The sequence below is a fragment of the Chenopodium quinoa genome, unplaced genomic scaffold (genome assembly GCF_001683475.1).
Source record: "Chenopodium quinoa cultivar QQ74 unplaced genomic scaffold, ASM168347v1, whole genome shotgun sequence".
In the NCBI taxonomy this organism is placed as follows: Eukaryota; Viridiplantae; Streptophyta; class Magnoliopsida; order Caryophyllales; family Amaranthaceae; genus Chenopodium; species Chenopodium quinoa.
In genome coordinates this window covers 583,299-608,665 of record NW_018744693.1, presented here as the reverse complement: position 1 = coordinate 608,665, position 25,367 = coordinate 583,299, and the positions used below count along the sequence as shown (strand labels likewise).

The 25,367-nt window shown below is 35.4% G+C and overlaps 2 pseudogenes; one reads left to right on the top strand and one right to left on the bottom strand.

Moving 5' to 3' along the window:
- Positions 1-12,434: 12,434 nt before the first annotated feature.
- Positions 12,435-15,185, bottom strand: LOC110702275 (annotated as a pseudogene).
- A 3,966-nt stretch (positions 15,186-19,151) lies between these two features.
- Positions 19,152-22,307, top strand: LOC110702444 (annotated as a pseudogene).
- The last annotated feature ends 3,060 nt before the right edge of the window (positions 22,308-25,367 follow it).

The following is a 25,367-nucleotide window of genomic DNA, read 5'->3' as shown; positions in this document are numbered from 1 at the left end:
ACTGAAGTCTGTAGGGGTGACCATCATCTCGCCCCAGGGAAAATGAAAGGTGTTGGTGGTGTCCCAGAAGAACTCCAACAAAGTGCATACTACGTGGTGACCCCCGCTGGAGGCGACCATAGCCTCGGAGGTCTCGAACAAGGCCACCAGTCCGCAGGACTCCCATAGGAGTCTCGTCTCTCGGTCTCTGGCGATATGCATCCTATACAAATCGCCTACACCATCACAGCCAGAGCCGTGATGCCGTGTCCTCCCAGGCTCGGTTCCCCGTCTCACCCTCTCAGAAATGTGGTGGACAGGGGCAAAGAACAAGGTCTGCTTATCCCACTCCGGGAACCGACCAAGCGAAGTGGACGGTGTGGTGTCGTTCTCCACGGGCTCATGCTCCCGTCTAGTGTTCCGGGACCGTGAAACTGAACCTCGTTGTCTAGCCATGCTACATTGTGCAGAATCATCATAAATTAATGTTCTATAGTATCTAAGGTTCGCCTAACCGCATGATACTATGTTCACAAAAAACAAAGTACGTAGTACTAAAACAGAGCACAAATTCAAATTGAGCATGACAATATTTTTTCAAGCAATCAAACAATTTCTTGCAACACTATGGTGATTATTGTGACAAATTGAACAAGAATTGCTAGCAAAAACATCAAGAACAAGTCACAATGTTCTTCACGACCTTAAGAGGTCCAACAATGGCGGATTGCTTATTTCTTCACCAAATTGAGTCAAACAAGTCTCAAATTACTCCTAAGGCAATATACAAGAATAAACAAGCAATTTCATGGCATAAAACTTGATAAAGAAAGCAAATTGAGCATTATAAATTTCGAATTTTCATGAAATTCGTGAATAAACATGCCAAGAATTCATAAAATCCGGTGTGAGTTTGAGGAAAACTTACATAGATCGGGAATATAGATGAAAAGAGCTTTGATTTGCAACAAATTTGAGCGAATTCGGTTGTAAAACGAGTGAGCAACGATCAAATGAAGCTTTCGGTTTCTTCGAGCAGCGTTCGCGACAAACCAGAGCAAGAAAATGAACGAAAACGGGATTTTAAAGAAGATTCCGTGCTGGCGCCAGTCCGTAGGCATTGGCATCACGTTATGTGCTGGCGCCTGACGCCAATGCCAGCGCCTGGCGCTAATGCCATATGTCTGGCGCTGATTGTTTTTCAGCGACGCCAAAGCAGCCAGCCACCTGTTGGGGTTGTGCTAGCCTTCTGAAACATATTTTGGGTTCCTTGGTTCGCCAGTTAGCCCCTCTAAGCAATTTGACATTATTAGGTAATCGGCTTGATTACATAAAGTGATCGACCTGATGGAAAGATCGTCTCACTTAGCTTAAAGCGCCTAAGCATTGGCTCAAAAGCAAAGGGCACCGACATATAGGTTCAAGCACAAAGGGCACCGACATACGAAAGAGCGCCGACGTACAGGCATAGCAAGAGCAAAGTTCAGGCGAACTTTTAAAGGTCGACGGGCGTGGATCTTCAATATTTTCCTTTGGAAAATTATCGCATCAAATGAGGATGACTTCAAGAGAAGATGTCTTCGGCATCATTCCCTAGCTTGCGGAAAGTTGTCACAAACAATTGAAGGTAATTTCAGGCGAAGTTGTCTTCGATCATAGTTCCTGAGGCATGGAAGGTGATCATAATGCGGATGAGAATTATTTCAAGAGGAATAATTTTCGATGATATTCCCTTGGACGTGGGATATTATCACAGCGAGGAAGATAATTTCAAGCGAAGCAATCTTCTAATTTGGAAACAGTTACAAGGCGTAGCGGTTTTCAAGCGGGATGGCATTCTCTAGCTTGCTGGAGGTCGTCAAAACAACGGTACAACAACAATCGGTTACTTTCAGAGACGTGTGCTCGACGGTGCAAGATACGCGTTTCTTAACTCTTTTATATGTTTAACTAATAATAGTTTTGCAGATATCGGCGTTACAAGATTGATTTAGGATCGCAGAACGTTCTGAATCATTCTCCGTCCCTATCGATACTTTGGCTTTCGTTTTCGAAACTTGCGTTTCTCCAAACTCAGTCAAAGTGGGGGCTTCTGTAGACACCCATTTGTGTCTCCCCAAAACCAAACCCGGTGATGAGCGCCTTTCACATCGAATCATAATCGAATGAAACGAAAGTGTGGAAAGGTCTAGTGTTGCGGAAAGTTTTTATTTTCTCCTCTCTGTTTTTGAAAACTTTATTTTAAAGAAAACAGAAAATCCAGTTTAGTTGGTCCATGATATGGGTCCAATAGTGGTGTAGTTGGATGGGGCTTGCAAAGACCTTTCCAACGATATATTATAAGCCCAATTCCGATGAATATTGAGGAAGTTATGGCCAATTTACTAAACTGGACCCGGTTTGAGCTTTAAGTACGGCCCAATGATCTAGGGGAGGGCCTAATATGATTTATCATTCCTAATGCAATTAGGAATGGTTTTAGTCTTCTAGAACATTCTAGAAGGTTCTTTTCATTCCTAATTCCATTAGGACTCTTCAGAGTTTTAATCAAGATCAAATAGCATTTTCGATGGAATTATATTATTTTATCTTCCAGTACGGGAAATTTATCAGATTTTCGAAAACGCGTGGAAAATCAGTTTGGCGTCCAACCCCAGGCCTTGGCGCCTAGAACCAGGCTTGGTGCCAGACGCTAGCCATTGGCGCCTGGCGCTAGCCACTGGTGCCTGGCGCCAATTAGCCAGGGCTGGCGCCAATGTGTTTTTGCGATCTTCAGACTCTATTTTGTTAAATTATCTTTTTTGGATGATTTTCTCTATAAACATCGTATTAAAAACTCCGTTTTGATTCACCAATTCTCTTTATTCTTAAGTTTTAATCAACTCTCTTCATTCACCAATTATCAATATTCATTCATCAAATTAGCATTCATCTACAGTCAAATAATCCTTTTCACTCATCTCTTTTCATCAACTTTCATTAACATTCATTCTTTCTTTTATTTCTTGCTTTTTAATACAAAATTCCGTATTCACAAGATCTAGAAACACTTAGCCATATTCGAAGTTGCCTTCGCCCTAGACGTGAAAGGTTTTAATTTCTGAGGGTTTGGTCCCAAATCTCTCTTTCAATTATTTAATTTAATTGTTTTGTTTATTATTTTCCTTGAAGTTACTAACGTGTGTAATTTGTTATTAGAAAGAGGTACGAGGCATCCAAGTAAGTACTTTAATTGATTTAATTGAAATTATGATGTAGAAATCATGCTTAGATTGTTATTTTAATTCCTAGTATCATGTCTAGGGTAAATTTAATATTAAGTATGATTAAAAGTACGATGTTTCCTATATTCTTCCTAATATTAATTCATGTTAGTATCATGTTAGGGCTAAAGATTTGATTTTTATTGCTTAGTGACATGCTAGGGTTTGTTATTAATCTTGTTAGTATCATGCCTAGGATCTTGCTATGCTTTAACATGATTATTATTATTCTTCATGATTATTTTTATGTTTCTTGATACATTATTTATTGTTATTGCTTGATCACACCTTTTATGTATGTTTAAAGGGAATTTGTATTTGCAATCACGCTTAATAAGATAATTAATAATCTTGTTAGGTTAATTGTGATTATAATTCAAGTGATCGCCAATAATAGATTTGTTTGTGCATTAAATTCAACCAACATAGATTAAACAGGTTTAGGGTTAATCCTATTGATTGTATGTTAGTCAGAAAGCGCACACGAATAGGAGCAGAATAAAGTAGAGGCCTATTATTAGGGCAGGTTCAATCTCTTTTAGGTTGGATTTGTACCTTCATCCCCGGACCCTTATTTGGTTCATGACCTTATGGAGTTGACGATCTCTTGGATCGTTAAGGGGTGTAACCTTCACCTCGTGAATGGTTTACAAGTTCCTTAAAAACTTGTTGGCGACTCTTTTGCTCTATCTTCTTCCCTTTTGGACGCCACCGTACTTTAGTGTATGATCACAGTGGGGTTCAAGCTAGTGGGATTTTTAAGGCTTGAAATTATTCCCTACAGTTTTTGGCGACTCCAGTTCGAGGGAGGAATACGACCCAGACTTGCAACTTCCGTACTGGCCGACGATCCGGATTGCGAGCCGAGAGCAAAAGGAGCGGCTAGAGCACTTAATCGGTCGTGAGGTAATTCCTTCTCGGTGGCTACACCGCCCTACCCTAGAATCATTTGGTTTGTATGATTTTGTAATACGATTTTTGAATGACATTGGCATGAGAAAATTTGTTGATATGCACTATCCTACTTTCCGAGAAATTACTTGTGAATTCCTGTCTACTTTCCATGTTGTTAGTAGTAGAAATGGGCCAAATTTATTTTTCAGGTTGAACAATAGAAATATTAGTGTAACTTTTGTAGAATTTTGTAAAATTTTTGAATTAAATTCTGAATTATCTCACCAATGGCATGAGGACTATAAAATGGGTGACATATATAATGCTTTGACTGGTTTGCCTACCCCCGACCCCCAACATTCTAGTACCAAACTATTCACCACCCTGTCCCAAAAATCTGGCAAAAATTTGCGGGTTTGTGTTTTTTTGGTAGGGCTGAGCCCCATAATGCCCAATCTAACTGTAGACACCCATTTGTGTCTCCCCAAAACCAAACCCAGTGATGACTACCTTTCACGTCGAATCATAATCGAATGAAACAAAAGTGTGGAAAGTTTAGTGTTGCGGATATTTTTAATATCTTTTCTCTTCTCTCTGTTTTTGAAAACTTATTTTAAGAAAACAGCCAATCCAGTTTGGTTGGTCCATGATATGGGTCCAATAGTAGTGTATTTGGATGGGGCTTGACAAGAGCTTTCCAACGATATATTATAAGCCCAATTCCGATGAATATTGAGGAAGTTATGACTAATTTACTAAACTGGGCCCGGTTTGAGCCTTATGTACGGCCCAATGATCTAGAGGAGGGCCTAATATGATTTATCATTCCTAATGCAATTAGGAATGGTTTTAGTCTTCTAGATTCTTCTAGAAGGTTCTTTTCATTCCTAATTCAATTAGCATTGATAAATTGACTTGTTGACTTTTCAGAGTTTTAATCAAAATCAAATAGCATTTTCGAGGAAATTATATGTTTTTATCCTCCAGTACGACAAATTTATCTGATTTTCGAAAAGGCGTTAAAACCAGGCTTGGCGCCTGACCCCAGGCTTTGGCGCCTGGAACCAGGCCTAGCGCCTGGCGCCAGTGTTGGTGCCTAGAGCCAGTTAGCCAGGGTTTGCGCCAACTCTGTCTTTTGTGCGTCAGACTCTGTTTTGTTAATTTTACCTTTTTTGGCTGATTTCTCTATAAATAACGTATTAAAAACTCCGTTTCCAGGGATTTACATTCATCATTCACCAATTCACCTACAATCAGTTTTCATTCATCATCAATTCTCTTTAATTCTCTCTTAATTCATTCATCTTTTCTAAACTAGCTTTTTCATACAAAATTCCGCATTCACAAGATCTAGAAACACTTAGCCATATTCGAAGTTGCCTTCGCCGTAGACGTGAAAGGTTAAGTTTCTGAGGGTTTGGTCCCAAATCTCTATTTCAATTATTTAATTTAGTTGTTTGTTTATTATTTTCCTTGAAGTTACTAACGTGTGTATTTTGTTATTAGAAAGAGGTACGAGGCATCAAAGTAAGTGCTTTAATGGTTTTAATCGATATTATGATGTAGAAATCATGTTTAGATTGTTATTATGATATTCCTAGTATCATGTCTAGGGTAATTTTAATATTAAATATGATTGTTACGATGCTTTCTATGTTCTTCCTAATATTTATGATTGTTAGTATCATGTTAGGGCTAAAGATTTGATTTTTATTGCTTAGTGACATGCTAGGGTTTGTTATTAATCTTGTTAGTATCATGCCTAGGATCTTGCTATGTTTATTATGCTTTAATATTAACATGAACATGATTATGAATATTATTATTGTGATGATGATTATTTTAATTATTATTTATAATTATTCATGATTATTATTTATGATTATGTTGCTTGATATTTATTTATTGCTTGATCACCTTTGTTGCATGTTTAAAGGGAATTTGTACTTGTAATCACGCTTAATAAGATAATTAATAATCTTGTTAGGGTTAATTTGATTATAATTCAAGTGATCGCCAATAATAGTTTATTTGTGCATTAATATTCAACCAACATAGATAAACAGGTTTAGGGTTAATCCTGTTGATTGCATGTTGATTAAAAAGCGCACATGAATACGATCAGAATAAAGTAGAGGCCTATTATTAGGGCAGGTTCAATCTCTTTTAGGTTGGATTTGTACCTTCATCCCCGAACCCTTGTTTGGTTCTAGACCTTATGGAGTTGACGATCTCTTGGATCGTTAAGGGGTGTAACCTTCATCCTATGAACGGTTTACAAGTTCCTAAAACTTGTTGGCGACTCTTTTGCTCTATCTTCTTCCCTTTTGGACGCCACCTTACTTTAGTGTATGTTCACAGTGGGGTTCAAGCTAGTGGGATTAAAGCTTGAAATTATTCCCTACAGTTTTTGGCGACTCCACTGGGGAGGATTTCTATTTTAATTCCTGAATTTGTTTCGGCAATGATTTAGAATGAGTGGATGAGACTCGAAACGCTCTAAGTATTTCATGTGCGTAATTTTGATTAACATTATTGTCATATGCATAAAAAAGATCTCATTGGAAAGACCATCCGTAATGAGTTAAAAACATAGGATTTTACACGTAGGAAATTTGAGGAATGTCTTTCACAACTAGGACTGAAATAATACCGCGCGAAACTGGAAAATTTTATCGAGCACAGAAAGTTGCTGAGGCATGTGGGAAGTAGCGTCAGGGGCCAGAGCTTGGCGCCAGCATTTTAGTCGTAGCGCCAGACGCCAGTATTGGCGCCAGGCGCTACAGTTAAAATCTGGCGCCAGTTTTTGTTTGCTGGCGCCAATTTCCCCCAATACCGAGCCAGAAATATGCGCTCTAATTTTGACCAGTTTTTCGTATTATTTGCTCGATCCTACTTCATGATTGAAGTTTTTCTCACTTTTCTGAAACCCATATGTGTTCTACATATGGACATAACCCTCTGGGAATTCATGCTCCATCTACCCGATTGAACGCTCCGTGCAACAAAGGGTACATCCGAGATTGTTGAATTCACCAAACCATGGAAGCGAGTTTTTTCTAAAACTCGCGGTGTCCCATCCACTCGCGCCAACCCTTCACGGTTAGGATTTATTAGTGGACGCTTAACGTCGTTTTAATTTGTTTTAGTTTAGGATTTTTGTATGGAGTATAAATACTCCTCCGTAATACGATTTTAGGATCCTTCTTCTCTCTTTTTATTCTTTCTTTTACTCTCTTAATTGTTCTCTTAGATTTCTTTTCTCTAAAAACCTTTGTTCTTAATTCTACTCTTAATTCCAGATTTATTTCGGTAACGACTTCTCTTCTCTTAATCTTAGTTATTTACTTCATTCTTTTTTATCATGTCTTGCTTTATTACTTTAATTAGTTTAATTTCTGCTATGTGTGAGTAGTTCTATTTCTAGGGTTTATGGGGATCCTTAAATAATATGAAGGGGTAATTTATTGTTGTTAACTATCAATGCTAGATTAATTTCCTATTGGTTGATTTAGTGCTCTGTGACAAGATTAGGCCTATCTTTTATGCATGAGTTTGACAACATTGGTTCGAGATTCGACAGATGAGAATTAATGTTTATATCTAGTTTCAATAGGAAGATTAATTTATAAATGGTTAACTCGAGATTCGAGAGATGAGATTTAATACCGGTAAATTAATTGTGTGATTGAAATACGTAGCGAAAGCCCTTTACAATCTGGTTAATTGATGCATTGATGATTGACTATTATTGATTATTGGTATTGTATGATAATTTCTTATTGAATTGTTTTAACGTTTTACAATTGCGGCTTGTAAAAGTATAGCAATATTAAATTGATGAATCGAGCAGATGTTAATTTGATATTAAAGGCTATTTTCAATAAGAACTTAGATCTAGTAAATTGCGAGAGCCTGTTAGATCTATGTTGATTAATAAATTACGAAATCCTGTTAATCATGTTATTTATGCAATGTCAATGATTGATTACTACGTTTTACCCTGGAGTATTATTTATTGGTGAACCTATGCCCTAGATCCTTTCATATATTGTTTTCTCTCTATTCTCAATCTTAGTAGTTTAGTTTCTTATTCGAATATAAATATTGGTTACTTAGATAATTTAGATTATAATAATTAATTAGGAGTAAAAAGACTTGTTTCCCTGTGGAGATCGACCCTACTTCCCTATCTACTTTAGTTAGGGGACTTAGGAATTATTTTTGATTAGGGGATACGACTTTACCCTGTCAAGCCTTCAAAAGGATTTACAACAGTATTTATAGACAAAGAAGAAAAACTGATCGGCCACGCCCTCTCCAAGAAGATCCCGCGGGCGCGGAGAATTAGGTACGGAACCCATAACTAACTCCGCGCGCAATCTGGGCAATACCCGTGCCCGCGGGTACTGTATCTAATGCCCGCATCGAAGACACCCGCGCCCGCGGCTAAGGGCGTGGCAGATGCCCTGTTCCAAGTGAAGACAGGGGGGTCGCGGTCTCTCCAGATTCTCCGTGCCCGCGGCTAGGGCGCGGAGAGTTTCTGCCCAAAATCACCAAGTTTATGCACTTTACCCGCGCCCGCGGCCCTCAGGACCGTGCCCGCGGCAATGAAAAGATGCAGAGCGCCCTCTCCGAGCCCTCTCCAAGAGGCTTGAATCTCCTTTGCTTAGATCTTTTTGCTCCTCTTGATTCCTTTGCGAAGCTAACTCCTTAAGCACCTACAAAAGTAACTAAAGAGAGAAAATAGAAGAGAGAAAAAGAGCAATATAAAAGAGAAAAACGAAGAAAACCACATAAAGGAAAGTAAAACAAGAAGAAAGAAGAAATAGAGAAACTAAAGGAGAAATGACCAAAATGATAAAAGAAAAGCATGAAAAATAAGGTGAAAACATCCTAAAACACTACCCTATGAGTGCCATAAATGACACTCATCAGTGGTAGACTTGAGTTAATGAAATCTGCAAGTTGTAAACCGGTAAATTGGCCGTTTATAGGTAAATTGGATGGTTCCACTCATCCAATTGGCCTCCAAAAGGGTATTAGGACCATGGTAATCATTTCGGCAATTTTTATTTTCGGGCGAAAAAAAAGTCAAAAAAATCCAAAATTAAAGTCAAAAGATCCATGCTTATTGAGAAATTTTGGAGGTTTCGGGACCCGGTTTCGGAAAGACTTGAGATTTAAGGGAATATATCTTGGGGTCATATAATGTCATTTGGAACCATTTACTATCATTATTTGTTGTCATAAATTCGAGCGAAAAAAGTCAAAAAAATTCCAAAATTGAAGACTAATATCCACGCATTTTGCGAAATTTTGAAGGCTTCGGGACTCGGTGTCGAAAAATCTTGAAATTGTAGGGAATACATCTTTGTGTCATATAATTCTGTTTGGAATCATATATGATTATCATATGTTTTCATAAATGTTTGTGGTAGGCTTGAGTTAATGAAATCGGTGCAAGTTGTAAATCGGTAAATTTGTCGTTTAAAGGCAAATTGGATGGTTCCACCCACCCAATGGGACTCCCAAATGATATTAGGGACATGGTAAATATTTCAAAAAAATTATTTCTGGGTGAAAAAAAATTCCAAAATTGAAGGCTAATATCCACACTTTTTAAGAAATTTTGAGGTTTCGGGGCCCATTGTTGAAAAGCATTAAGATTTTAGGGGAAACATCTCGGGGTCATATAATGCGTTTGGAACCATATATGATCATTATATGTTGTCATAAATGTTTGTGGTAGGCTTGAATTAATGAAATCGGTGCAAGTTGTAAATCGGTAAATTGGTCGTTTAAAGGCAAATTGAATGGTTCCACCTATCCAATTGGACTCCGAGAGGTTATTATGGATCCTGGTAAACATTTCAGAAATTTTTATTTCCGAGCAAAAAAAAATCAAAAAATTCAAAAATTGAAGGCGAATATCCACGCTTTTTGATAATTTTTGGGGTCTTCGGGGCCCGGTGTCGAAAAGTCTTGAAATTCTAGAGAATACATCCCGGGGTCATATAATGTCATTCGGAACCATATATGATCATTATTTGTTGTTATAAATGTTCGTGGCAGTCTTGAATTAATGAAATCGGTGTAAGTTGTAAAACGGTAAATTGGTCGTTTAAAGGCAAATTTCCACCCACCCAATTGGACTCCTGGAGGGTATTTGGGACCATGGTAAACATTTCGGCAATATTTATATCTAGAAGAAAAAAGTCAAAAAATTCCAAAATTGAAGGCTAATATCCATGTTTTTTTAGAAATTTTGGAGGTTTCGGGTAGAAGTATTCGGGTAAACGAGTTGTGTTTGGGTCGGTAAGAGTGGGTCGGGTCAACTCGGTTCGGGTCAATTCGGATTAATTCCATAACCTATGCGGGTCGGGTTTGGGATGGGTCATGCTTGAGTCGGGTCACGTCGGGTCATACTTCTTATCGGGTCTAGGTAGGGTTTAGGTCGGGTTAATAACAGGTCAGGTTACATTCAGGTTGGGGAACAATAGGTCAGGTTTAATTCGGGTTAAAACGGGTTAGAGTAATTCTCGGGTTCGGTTCAAGTCAATAATTTGCGGGTTAGAATCAGGTCGGATCATTCTCTGGTTTGAGTCGGGTTCGGTTCAAGTCAATAATTTGAGGGTTATAATTAGGTCGGCTCATTTTCAAGTCGGGTCATTCTCGGGTTCAAGTTGGATTCGGTTCAAGTCAATAATTTGCGGGTTATAATCAGGTTGGGTCATTTCCAAGTCGGGTTATTCTTGGATTCAAGTCGGGTTATGTTCAAGTCAATAATTTGCAGGTTATAATCAGGTCGGGTCATTTTCAAGTCAGGTCATATTCGAGTTCAACTAACTATAAATAAATAATTATCATTTTTATCCAGCTAATTATTTCCTTTGACTAACATATACTTCCTCCGTTTTCTTTTACTTGCAACACTTCCCTAAAAAAGGAAATGTCACAATACTTGCAACACACTATAAAAGGAAAGTTACTTTAGGGAAAAACTATACTATTTCCCTTATTTAAAGCACATGGCCCACTAAATTACACTCCTAACAACCACTCATCCTATTTTAAAGTTTATTATATCATGTAAACCCCACATTTCTTAATTACCGCGCTAAAGGGTGTGTTGCATCTAAAAGAAAACGGAGGAAGTATATGGCAATATAATAGGGAACTATAGTTTATAATTTAGGAAGATAATTATCTCCTTTGACCATACATCAAATATATACTATATTTAACTCTTAAATTTGAGGATGATGCTCCTTTCTTTTGCTGGCCCGGACCGACTTGGTCTCCCTAGACAAAATGCTTTGATCAACTATAATAAGGTGGTCTAAATTGCATTTAAGGTGATTTGAAATCGGTTCAGGAACAATTTGGGTTGAATTTAGGTTGGGTCAATAACAAGTCGTGTTAATTTCGAGTCGGGTTAGTAACAAATCGGGTTGAATTTTTAGGTCGGGTTAGTAATAAGTCTGGTAAATTTGGGTCGGGTCAATAACAAGTCGAGTTGAATTTGGGTCAGGTCAATAACAAGTCGGGTTGATTTCGGGTCGGGTTTGTAACAGGTTGGGTTAAATTCGGGTCGGGTTAATTAGGAACAGGTCGGGTTGAATTCAGGTTAGGTTAGTAACAAGTCGGGTTAAATTCGTGTTTTGACGGGTTAAAACGGGTTTTGGTCAATTTCGGTTCAAGTCGGGTTCAGTTCAGGTCAATAATTTACGGGTTACATTCGGGTCGGGTCATCTCCAGTTCAGTTCATGTTCTGGTTTGGGTCTCACTTACTCGGGTCAACTCGGGTCTAGGGTTGGTTTCAGGTCGGGTTTAGATCACCATTTTTTCGGGTTCAGATGGGTTGGTTAATAATTCGGTTTGAGTCGGTATTTTGGGTCGGGTCAATTTTTCACAACTCTAGTCATGGCTATTAAGATAGATTTTCATGTATACTTGCTTGATAATTAATGTTTAGGTTTGTGTAAGAAAAATAATTTAGAAGGGAGCTAGCTAGCACCATAATACTACGTACAACATAATAATGTAATTTACCCTTCAATCTTTATTTCATTTCTTACTTTTGATGCGAGTATATTGTGTGGTCCATGTCCTTAAAATATTCTTGTGACATGATCTCATGAATATTTGAACAATTATTCCTTGAAACAGAGAGAATTAAGTAGCATATATGCTACATACTGTAATAATGTTTGACTAGTTCTAAATTTGGTTTCTTACCACAAACCTAAAACTGAGTAACTGACAACAATTGAATGCTTATTAGCATAACAACATTGCCATGAAGAACTAAAATAAATAAATATAGAGTTGAAACAACCTTCATCTAAGCAGCTGTTGAAGACTCTGAATGAGGCTACTCATGTAAGAGTCCTCAAGACCTTTCTTCAAAAGAAACTCTCTCCATTTAGCATGATTGGCCCTTACTACTCTCCCAACTTCACTTCCTGGTTCCATCACTAATGAGACCGCCTTTTCGATGGCCTCCTTAGTGAAGTAGCCATCATTGTCTCGCTTCTCAACTTCCACCCCGACCTTCAACTCTAAGCTCATAAATTTTGCATTGAGGAATTGATCCACTGCTTGAGGCATCAACACTATTTGACATTCACTTACCATAGCTTCGGATAGAGACTCTACACCACAATGAGTCACGAAACATCCTACCGAAGGATGCTGCAGGATGAGTTGTTGCTGCACCCAACCCCCGTGCACGATTCCCCTTCCCTTTGTTCGCTCTATAAACCCTTCTGGCAAGGCCGACTCTATGGTTAGGAAACCTTCAGGAGGCTTTAGAGCTGCCAAAATGGCCTACCTGCAAGAATATAACTAAATTACACGACAGAGTAACAGATATAAACACAATATATCAGGTTTGAAGAATAATAAAGTATAATACAAAATGTACACACGAGATTTTACATGGAAAATCCCTCCTTAACAATAAAAAAATTAAAAAGAATAAGCCATGATTTCAAGTTAGAAAATAAATTCACTAGCAATAGTATAATGACCAAGACCACAATTTATTACAATTTCAGATACAATTTATTCCTCGACTATATATGAAATTATTCTAATTCTAAAAATACCCCTCACATTAATATCACACTTGTCTCTCATTAGTCCTCCCTCGTTACTACATCTTTAGCTTTTCAACACTTGTGAGATATTTTTGCTACTCTTTTAATTACTTGCATGCTTCCTCTCGTGCCAACTCTCTAACACATTGAGATACCTTTGCTACTCTTTTAATATACAAGTAATATTTTTTAAGTACAATGTGTTAAAAAAAAAAACATGCAACTTTAATTATATAGCTAGTCCAAACACAGGGAGAAAATCATGAACACTTGGCTAATTGTGGTTTTCAAGTCCATCTCCCATTCTCCCAACCATCAACTTTTAACTCATTTACTCTAATTCTCTCTTTTTTAATTTTTTTTTCCCTACAAATTTTATAATCACCAATAACAATGATAATATGGAGTACTCCTTAGCTAATTGTGATTTAAGGGGATTATTCCAACAATACATTATATAGGACATGTTTCAATTTACTGAAAACAACTAAATTGAACTGAACTGATTGGGGCTAAAATGATTGGAGCTGAACAGAATTGAATTGAAATGAATTGAGTAGAGCTGAAACAAATTGTTTACGAGATAAGGAAATTAGGAACTGAACTGAAACTGATTGGAGTTGAACTGAATAAATAGAACATGAACTTAGTCAATTATTCACATATTTTCTTCTAATTATACAATGTTGTTACTACCTGGCCGAACAATAATCCCAATATGATAATCATATTTCAAACGACCAAATAAAATTTTCATACATGTGCAGATTATTTTTTAACATGTATGCATTGAAATAAAATTGCAAATAATTTTCACATACCTGAGAGCTCAAGTCCGAGAACAAGATCATGAAACTGTTCTTCAATCAGAATACATTCACTACCAAGTGCACAATACACCACACTACCATGACTAAAACCACTTAAACAACAATCGATTTGATCATCTAGTCTCGAATTCTCGGCAAAACCGGACCTGCTAGAAGAACGGGCTTACCAATAACTTCCTTAACAAAATCACAATAACCTCCTTCCATCTCCCTGCAAGCCCTCGCAACAACAGCATCACTTTCTCGCAACGAAAAACTTAGGGCTTGTTTGGCATCAGTTTTGGTTTTTAGATTCCTGTTTTTTTGAAAACCAAAAACCAAAAATAGGAAACAAGAAAAAGGTGTTTCCACTTTTCTGTTGTCAGTTTTCAAAATTATCATGATTTTAATAAGTTTAAATAATTTTTGATTCATTATGGGGCGTATATCATATACTTGTAAAAATCAAAAAACCAAAAAACAGAAAACCAAAGTAATGCCAAACGAACCCTTAGCTTTTCTGGAAACTTCATTCCCCTTAGTATCTCAACATTGCATTAATTAGCCAATACCCGATTGGGTCTATTTTGAGCAAATAACCCCCAAAGTTCGGATTATTTAAAAATAATCCAAAATTGGGATTATTTTGAACGAACTGGCGAAAGTTGAAATTATTTTTATCAATTTTTTTTTTGGTTGTTTTTATTTGGTATTGCTTAAAGTTTATTTTTGTTGAAATCAATATATAATGGTTGATAAGTTAATGGCATCCCTTGATTTTGACGTACATTCCGATGATATATACTTCCTCCGTTCTATTAATATTGTAACAATGGACTTTTTGCACTTTTCATCACTGAAAATTTTAAGGTACATTAGCCCTGTACCTTGCTTGCTACAGACAAAAAGCGCAGAAAGAACAAAAAGCTGTTTTATGAAGAACATACTGCTGCTTTTTAAAGAACATATAGCACTTTTGTAAAGAACATCCAATTTTATGTTTTTTTATATACGTAAAGAACATCTGTAATATTAATAAAGAACATGAAGATATTATGTAATAAACATTATTTATATATATATCTACCATAATTTTATGACAAAATTTAATGAACCTCACAATAAGCAATGAACATTATATTACAAATAAAAGTTTATTACACTGACATATGTTCTTTTCACTCTTTTTTGGTGCAAATATGTTCCTTTTACTTTAGATATATGTTCTTTATATTATAATAGTATGTTCTTTTCCCTACAGTTTTATGTTCTTTACATTTGTATAATATGTTCTTTTCGCGAAACGGTGGTGCGCTGCAAGGTACCCACGCCTGTAGGAACCACATATTGTTTCATCACTCTTGTTTGACATTATAATATAGATTTATACGTTAAGTAAAATATAGTCATGTGAGATCTTATTGGATTCGTCTCATAAAATACTTTCACAATATCAACTTTTTATAATTTTTACTCTTACACAATTATAGATATTTAGCATATATATAAAATGTGCTTTGGAATGCGTAATTTCCTCCTTCTTGCAATATTAATAGAACTTAGAAAGTATAACAAATCAACAAATATTACTATGTATAAGTAACTACTCAACATTATGGCATTGAATACAAAAGTATGTGGTGTGTAACGGGTGTAAATGCTTCCGAGTCTCGTCAATCCAATTCAAGTTCCTAAACAAGTTTGTGTGTTACATGACAATTTCCTCGTTTAAGAGTTTTTTACTTTGGAAAAATTGCCCGTAATAATCCCACCTTTGGGCCGTCCGCTAATAATAATCCGACCTTTGGATTATTTTTAAATAATCCCACCTTTATACCTCTTCCGCTTTAAATGGTCCTAACCGGTCACATAACTTGTTATTACAAGTTACTAGACACGTGTCAGTCTATGATTGGTCAAAAAATAAAATTAAAAAAAAAACAGAATTTTTGTTAAAAAAAAAAAAAAAAAAAAAAAAAAACTGAAACCAGATTCCGGTAGCCCCACCTCCCCTACCCAATTCCGGCCACCATCTCCCTTCCCCTCCCCGATTCCGTCCACCCCCTCCCTCTCCCTCCCCGTTTCCGACCAGCCCTCCCCTCTCCCTCCCCGATTCCGTCCACCCCCTCCCTTTCCCTCCCCGATTCCGACCACCCCTCCCCTCTCCCTCCCCGATTCCGACCACCCCCTCCCTCTCCCTCCCCGTTTCCGACCAGCCCTCCCCTCTCCCTCCCCGATTCCGTCTCCCTCCCCGATTCCGTTTCCGACCAGCCCTCCCCACTCCCTCCCCGATTCCGACCACCCCCTCCCTCTCCCTCCCCGATTCCGACCACCCCATCCCTCTCCCTCACACCGTTGCAAATCCACCACGCACAAACCCACCACGCACAAACCCACAACAACCTACCCAATTCCGGCTAAACAAGTGGTTTCGGTGGGCTAAAAGTGGGTAGAGGAGCTGGTTTTGGTGGGTGAGCTAGGTTAGGCGAGGTGGTTTCGGTGGTGGGACTGCTGGAGACGGTGGTTGTGGGGTTTTTTTTTTTTTTTATTTATTTTTTTTTTTCAATAATTTTTTTATTAATTTTTTAACCAACTATGTGGTGACACATGTCCAAACAATTCCAAATTATAAATGGTAACTTGTTTAGCCGGTTTCAAGTCACTTGGGACCATTGGGAGCGGGAGAGGTATAAAGGTCGGGTTATTAAAAAATAATCGATAGGTGGGATTATTTTGGGCGGATGAGGAAAAGGTGGAATTATTCCGAGCAATTTTTCCTTTTACTTTTTTACTCCATGTGTTTAAGCCACGTGAGTATGAATATTCGCAAACTTTCCAATTGTGTACTCGGTAACAATTGTGTGTTGTTAATATTAAACGGGAAGAATTCAGAATAAGAGAAGTCAAAGAACTAACAGAAGCAATGAAGGATAGAATTTCCCCACGTATACTCCTTCCATATCTGCCACATTTTACATTCAAATTCATACTACGTAATTGACTTTTATACTCTTATTTTCAATTAATTTAAATAAAATTTGGTCAAAATAACCTTTTAAAATGTCCATTTTATTTAAAACAACCTTTTAATTTTTTTTTTGTTTGCAATTTCAGATTACATTATAAATTTTTTTATCGAAAACAATCAAATGCTACTTTCCGGCGTTGACTCTATTTTTCCCGATGTTGACCACTAGTGTGCAACGCACATGAACTCATATATTACTTAATACACCAATTTTCCATCCAATTCACTTGTACTAAAAGAGGGATGAAAGAGAAGCAGGAGTTTTAATAGGAGTTAATTGGAGGAAAAAGGAGTGTATTAAGCAATATAGGAGGTCACGTGACTCGCACTCGTGGTCAACATCGGGAAAAATAGAGTCAACGCCGGAAAGTAACATTTGGTTATCTTTGATAAAAAAAATTTATAATGTGGTCTGAAATTGCAAAAAAAAAAAATTTAAAAGGTTCTTTTAATTAAAGTGGACACTTTAAAAGGTTAAAAAAGTACAATAATTTCAAGAACAAAAGTTAGAGAGAGAAAGTGAAAAAAGTGCAAAACATGTGCAAATTTCAAGGGTAACTTAAGAACAATACATTTATAGACAAAAGTTAGAGAAAGAAAGTGGAAAAAGTGCAAAACATATGCAAATTTCAAGGGTAATTTAAGAAGTACAATAATTCAAGTTAAAAAAGTGAGGGTATAACGGTTTTTACATACTATCCAAAAATAGAAACACGAACAACATTTTGAATACTTGCTCCATTTTCCTTATTTGGACCATTTTTAAATACTTGTTCCACTTTTCTTTTTCGGCCATTTTAAAATACTTGCTCCATTTCCTTATTTGGAAAACTTTTACAATATTTAAATAATTTCTCTCACCTAGTGAGCCCATGATTAAACATAATATGCAACTCCGAGTTTTTGCTTCTCTTTGTTGGGCAGCGTGGCACTGTAGGAACACAGCTATTTTTTTATGGTGAGCAGGATCTAGATGGGGTGCGAGTGACTGCAGGTTTTGTTAGGCTCAATGAGGATTACAGGACATATAATCAGAAAGTGAGCGCTAGTCGTGGACTACATCTGGTTACCTCAGCATCTAGATGGAGACCGCCCCCCAATTTGTGTGTTAAAATTAATGTCGATGCTCGTGTGAAGAATGGGGGTGGGATCTGTTTTGGTGTGGCTATAAGGGATGAATGGGGAAAACTCTTGCTTGCTGCAGTGAAGCATTTGAAGACCTGTTGGTCTGCTGAACTTGCGGAAGTGGGGGCTGCGAGGTATGGATTACAGATTGCTCACAGATTAGGATACACTCAGGTGGTGCTTGAAGGGGATGTTGTGAATGTTATTCGTGCTGTCCAGTGTAAGCAGATTAGTGCGAGTCCAATGTTTCGTATGCTAGAAGACATATACAAGCTGAGTTCTCAATTTACTTCTTTTCATTGTAATCACATTAGGAGAGCGGGAAATACTTTAGCCCATTTAATTGCTAGGTGGGATGTTGAGGTTGACTCGGAACGTATTTGTACTAATGAGTTCCCCAAAGTTTTCAAGTTTTGGTTGATATCGATATGATTTAATAAAAGTTTTTTCCCGGGTGTCAAAAAAAAAAAAATTCATGTTCTTTATCCTTCAATTCTTTCCACTATTTTTGTTTTTTTTTACAACTTTTTATTTTTCCACATACCCCACTACCTACATTTTTTTATTACTTAATCCAATTTTTACTAAAACTCCGCACATGGAGAAATTAAACATGTATTTATAAACGGAAGGAGTATATTATGGGACGAGAGAGTATTTAATTGGAGTACCTAAGCGAGATGATGTAGCCTAGGATGGTGCTAGGAGAGTAGTGTAATTCAGTTCATTTTACTTCTTATCCTAATTTACTTCTCTAAAAAAATATCTATTTCAACTCAGTTCAGTTCAGCTTCAATCAGTTCAGTTTAATTCGGCTCTACATGATACAATGTTACATATTAGTTTAACAACTTTAACACAATCTCTTAAAAATCAATGCTGTCAAATTGTTATATTTAAGAATTAAGAGTGATTGATTTGTTTCCATACTTTATACTTGTATGATATCTTCCAATTTATTACTGTTCACACTATAAATATCATCCATACTCATTCTATATATTTCGATGCTTCGTTCTTCTATTTTCTCTCTCTTCAGACACAGATCAATACCAATTTCTCTGGTTTCAGTTGTTTCATATAATCAATCATCTTCTATTTCAAAACCAACCCATTTCAGATCTTCCATTAATTTGGATCATTTGTCTTCTGGGTATCTTAATCATTCTCCCTTTTCTCAAAGTTTTAGTTCGCAAAAGTCAATGGCAAGTGACTCTTCTGTTCAACCCAAATCAGTCCACGACTTTGTTGTCAAGGTTAGAATTAATCTCTTTTGATTGTAATTTTGTTTGTTAGATTCTCAAAATTCTCAATTTTGCTGTAATTAATTTTATTAATACTCTGTTTGGTGTTCTGGTTTTAATTTCGTGTTTATTGGAATGATTTTGGTACTATTTCATATGTTTTGGATTTTGATTATCTTGTTTGATGGAAGGAAAATTGGATTAATTATGGTGAAAATTTTGAGAATTCCGAGGCAAAATTGGGAAAAGGGTAATGTAAGATTGAAATTGGGGCTTTGGTGTTGGTGTATCTTTTTGTAGAATTTAATTTCAATCATTAATTATCATTTCTGGGCCGATCAATATTACAAGGTTGAATTTTGATGGTTTTAGTGTTTATTTGAGATGAAGGGTTTGTTGTTAGATTAATAAGCTACATTTTGTACTCAATATAACTATTGTTCAAGAATGAATCTGGTAATTACATTTCCATTGAGTTGTACTAGTCTGGTTGCCTGATAGGAGTTATGGCTGTTTCCGGTTTTTTCATTCAGTTGGCGGTGTGTAGGAGATATGACCGTTTCTGGTTTTTTCTTTCTTTCGGTGGGCGGTGTCACGGTGTGGGTGTTTGTGTTTGTGTCTTGTTGAGGAATTGAAAATTGAGCAATCACTCATTCTATGGCTTTTCTGAAGGACTTCAATCAGTTCTTGGTGTTATTACAGTAATTTAGTCGGAAATGAAGAATTCGAGTAACATACAACGATATTAATCGGTTCTTGGTGTTTTTACAGTAATTTAGTTAGAAATGAAAATTTCAAGTTATTACAGTGATTTAGTCGGAAATGATGAATTTGAGTTATTATACTTCGTAGTAATTTAGTCGGAAATGAAGAATTCGAGTGACATACAAGTATTTTAATCGGTTCATGGTGTTATTAGAGTAATTTAGTCAAAAATGAAGAATTCGAGTTATTACAGTAATTTATTTGGACATAAAGAATTCACGTAACATACAAGGACTTAATCGGTTCATGGTCTTATTACAGCAATTTAGTAGGAAATGAGGAATTTGAGTAACATAGAAGGACTTCTATCGGTTCATGAATCATGATCTTATTACAGTAATTTTGTTTGAAATGAAGAATTCGAGTGACAGATTTTTAGTTGCTTTGATTATGATTAGCTAATGTCATGGCGAGTTTGCATCCTTTGGGCTGTGAGGGAAATTTAATGTCTTTGTTTGCTGAAGTTTCATCCCTGTCCTGTTACTTAGTGAAGAGTGCAGAATGACATTGTGGATTAAGAAATGCAGAGTGTGGTTTCTTTTTCTATTTGATTTGCTCCTCTAATTTGTGTCATTGCTTTCCTGTCTTTTGTTCAAAGGGAAATGAAGGTAGTTTGCAATAGTTCCTATGAAGTTTTTGGCTTCCTAGTTTGACATATAAACTGTTGATATGCAGGATGCTCGTGGAAACGATGTTGATCTTAGCGTTTACAAAGGGAAGGTGCTGTTGATTGTCAACGTTGCATCACAATGGTATGATATGGCTTGTATTCATTTTAGGATGTTTTGTTTGTAAATTTTTTGTTAGTGTGACAATATTTTTTTGGACATACCAATATTGCGTATGTGGGATTGTGGTACTACTATATGTATGGAGTTGATAAATTATAAGGATTGGGATTAGTGAAACCCATTGTTTTTTTTTTTTTAAAGTGTGGAAGTATTTCATTAACTTAGTTGGAACCGTATGTTATAGGACTCCTGTTGCTCTGTTTGCCTTCTTTCTTGTACTCGTAACTATTAATCAATGGATATTGCCATATCAGTTGTGCTCAACTCACTTTACTGTTTTTTCTATTGGGTGCAGTGGTCTTACCAATTCAAACTATGCAGAGTTGACTGAATTGTATGAGAAGTACAAGGACCAAGGTAGCTTATCACTCTTCCATTCCTTTTTGTTGGCATTGTTGTATAGAAGGTTGAACTTATATGTGTGCTAAATTGCTGCAGGTTTCGAGATCTTGGCATTTCCGTGTAACCAGTTTGGTAACCAAGAGCCGGGAAGTAATGAGGAGATCGTGCAGTTTGCCTGCACTCGTTTCAAAGCTGAATACCCCATTTTTGACAAGGTATTTTGTTTAATCATTTATAAAAACCATAATACTCCATCTATTCGTATGTTAGATAAGCTGTGTTTAGCAATATCATCATTTTAAGTTGTGAAGTCTGGATAGAATGTAAAACCTTCTAAAGGTTCGAGAGTATCGATCATCAATTGAATTGGCTTTCGTAGCTTTTATGACTTATCTTACACAATTTTCACAGGTTGAAGTGAATGGTAGTAACACTGCCCCAATCTACAAGTTCTTGAAATCAAGCAAAGGTGGGTTTTTGGGAAGTGACATTAAGTGGAATTTCTCCAAGTTTCTTGTTGATAAAGATGGTAACGTTGTCGACCGTTATGCACCAACTACTTCCCCAAAGAGCATCGAGGTAAAAATCTAAGCCTGACTCAATAAAACTTACCAAGAAAACAATGGGTGGAGTATTAGAGTGCTAGTCATAACTGTTTACTCTCTTTCTTTTTGCAGAAGGATGTGAAGAAACTGCTGGGCATCGCATAAAAAGGGTAGGCTTAAAAGGAGGCATCTTCGTGTTTCGTTTGTTTAAGATATCAGCCTATTACCTGTATTATGTTTTTCGTTATCATAAAGGCTGTATTTTGGCAACGTACTCTTTGTCAAGGTTCCATAATTTGATTATGTAAACCGTAGTAATGTTTTTATTCTCCTTTTAATCTACTGCTGTTAAAGGTCTATGAATTTCACTTTCCCTTCTCGTCTCCTAAATTATATGATAAGTCTTGATTTTATGAAATTCAAGGATAATTAGTCTTTGATTCAAAGAGAATGCAGTTTTATTAGTTAGGTAAATCCATTTCCTATGCAATTTTAGTATTCAGTTCCCTTGGAGAACCAATAAAGCAATAACAGGACAAGTACTTATATATTCATGGAGAACTTTAAAAACTAATTTTAATCGTTTTTAATTGTCTTACATGAAATATCTTTGTAAGGATAAAGTATTATATTATCAACTTTTTAGTCTTTAATTATATTGGTAAACGGGTTCAGAATTATTGGCCCAACGTTAAATTAGAGCATTAACATGTATGTCAAGTTTGACTATGTTAATTGTCAACTCTGAAGGAATGAAGAGAGTACTTCATGTTAAACATAAGGGTTACTTATGGAGATGTCATATATCAGGGGCTTGTTCTCAGACGTTGAAATTTAATGATCAGTTTAGCTTAGCTCCTAATTTCCTTCTCTTATAAAATATTCATTTCAGTTCAGTTCAATTCAGTTCAATTCAGTTCAATTCAGTTCAGCTGAGTTCAGTCAATGAGAACAGGCCCTTAATTTGTTCATTTCGCTTTTCTTCCTACCAATAATTCTTTTCCTCGTGCAACCAAGCAAAGATAGTTTTTTTTTTTTCTTAAGGATATCACTCAAGCGCCCGATGTATTGAATAACGAATTATCGTAATTTATTACCTAAAATAATGTTAAATTTGAAATGCAAGTCAAAATAATCGAATGTAATTATTGTATATTTTACTTTAATATTTTCACTTTTAATGTTCTTATCTAACACCTTAGGGGTAATTATTAGTTTTTGCCTTTTTGTGTTACATATTTTCAAAATTGATTGAGTGTTTGCATTTCCTTCATACTAAATTGATTTGATATTTTCAGTTTTAGTGTTCTTATCTAACACAGTAATACCTTAGGGACACTCATTAGCTTTTGCTTTTTTTTTAATCACGTATTTTCAAAATTGATGGAGAGTTTGCATTTTCTTTACACTAAGGGTTACTTCTGGATCGGAGATGTCATATATCAAGGGCATGTTCTCATACGTTGAAATTCAGTTCAGTTCAGCTCAGCTCAGCTCCAATCAGTTCAGTTCAATTCAATTCAGCTTCTAATTTTCTTCTCTCATAAAATATTCATTTTAGTTCTATTCAGTTCAGTTCATCTCGGTTTAGTTCAGTTCAGCTCAGTTGAAATGTGAACATGCCTTAAATTGCTTTAATATTTTCACTTTTAGTGTTCTTATCTAACACACTGGGGACACTCATTAACTTTGCCTTTTTTTATTATGTATTTTCAAAATTGATTGAGAGTTTGCATTTCCTTAACACTAAAATTATGTGATATACATCATATTAATCATTTTTATTACTATTTGTTTCGGCAAAAATCTAATACTACGTATAAAAGATGATTATAAAAGATTTGCAATAATATTGAGTATTAAAATGGCAATATTCAAAAGAATCGAATCAATCATCAATCAATACTATATACTAAAAGACACACCAGCAATGAGCCAATGATACATGTCATCTCCCAGTGTTGTCCTTAATTATTTTTCTTTTTTTTAATTGAAAATTTTTATTAATTAAGGAAACAAGTCATTTACAAAAATCAATCATAACTATATACTAAAAGACACACCAACAATGACACGTGTCATCTTCGGGTGTGTCCTTAGTATATTTTTTTAAAAAATAAAAAATAAAAAATTGATAAAGAATATACGCAAAATATTTTATTTCAAAAACTAGGAAAAAATAATCCTATAATAATATACTTCGTATATAACAACTTAAATATCTAAACATAGCTTTATATATAAGTAATTACTTTTTAATGTATAAAGATTATTATAGTAAAAAATATCATGAATATAGCCACCATGGTTCAAAATAGAAGAAAGTTTGAATAAAAAATATGATATATGCAGTCATAAAAGATTAAAAAAAATATATATATATTTTTTAAGTTGTTTCAATTAGGATGATATAAGAAATTGATTTTGGACCAAATTATATTTTATATTTAAATATATTTATAAATTAATAATTCGTAACAAAAAGTGAAAAATCGTGCATGGCACGAAAGACACACCAGCAATGACACATGTCATCTTCTAGTGTTGTCCTTAATTATTTTTCTTTTTTTTTAATTGAAAATTTTTATTAATTAAGGAAACAAATCATTTACAAATATATAATAATATTTTTTATACATAATCCATATTAATGTAGTAATTATTATATCCAAAATAAAAAGATTTCACAACTCTTTCTAAAAGAAACTTAGGCAACTATAAACAAAAATTATATTCTTACAATTGGTGACCAATTTTACAAAAAGAAAAATATTTTTTTATATTTTTTTCTACTTTTTTTTAGTTGTATATAAGTATATTAGATGTTTCAATTAAAAAGTGCAAATATCAAATCAGCCTATCACATAATTTGTTATTCATCGACTAATTTATAATAATACTTATCAATCAGTAATCTATAAGTATAAATATAACTATAGATCACCGTACATGGCACGGGATCTAACCTAGTATGTTTATTAAAATACAATATACAAATATCCTCAAACTACAATTAATGGAAAAAAATGAGATAAATTGTATCAGATGATCAACATGTACGTGTCATTCCTAATGTCTATTTTAATTAGGAAAAATTCATTTTAATAATCTCAACTTTGGTTGATTTAATTTGAATAATCCAAAATTTTGATTATACAAGGGTGGCTAATTGCCTAATGCGCACACCATAGCTAGCCATATTTAAAAAGTCATTTTTGTCTTTCAGTTGTGGGCAACATAAATAAGGGAAAATATCCGCACAATACTATTCTTAATAGTTTTAAACAGAAATACAATAATTAACATGAATGAAAGCAAATAAGTAAATAAACATTTTACAGGGTATAATTTTCCAAACACTAATTACAAGAGTTTAATATTCAATCACATAAGGAAAAACTTAGATGCAATTAATATCATATATCAATAGGGGATTAGCGGTATATAGGTAAATAAACATTTTAAGGATATAATTGTC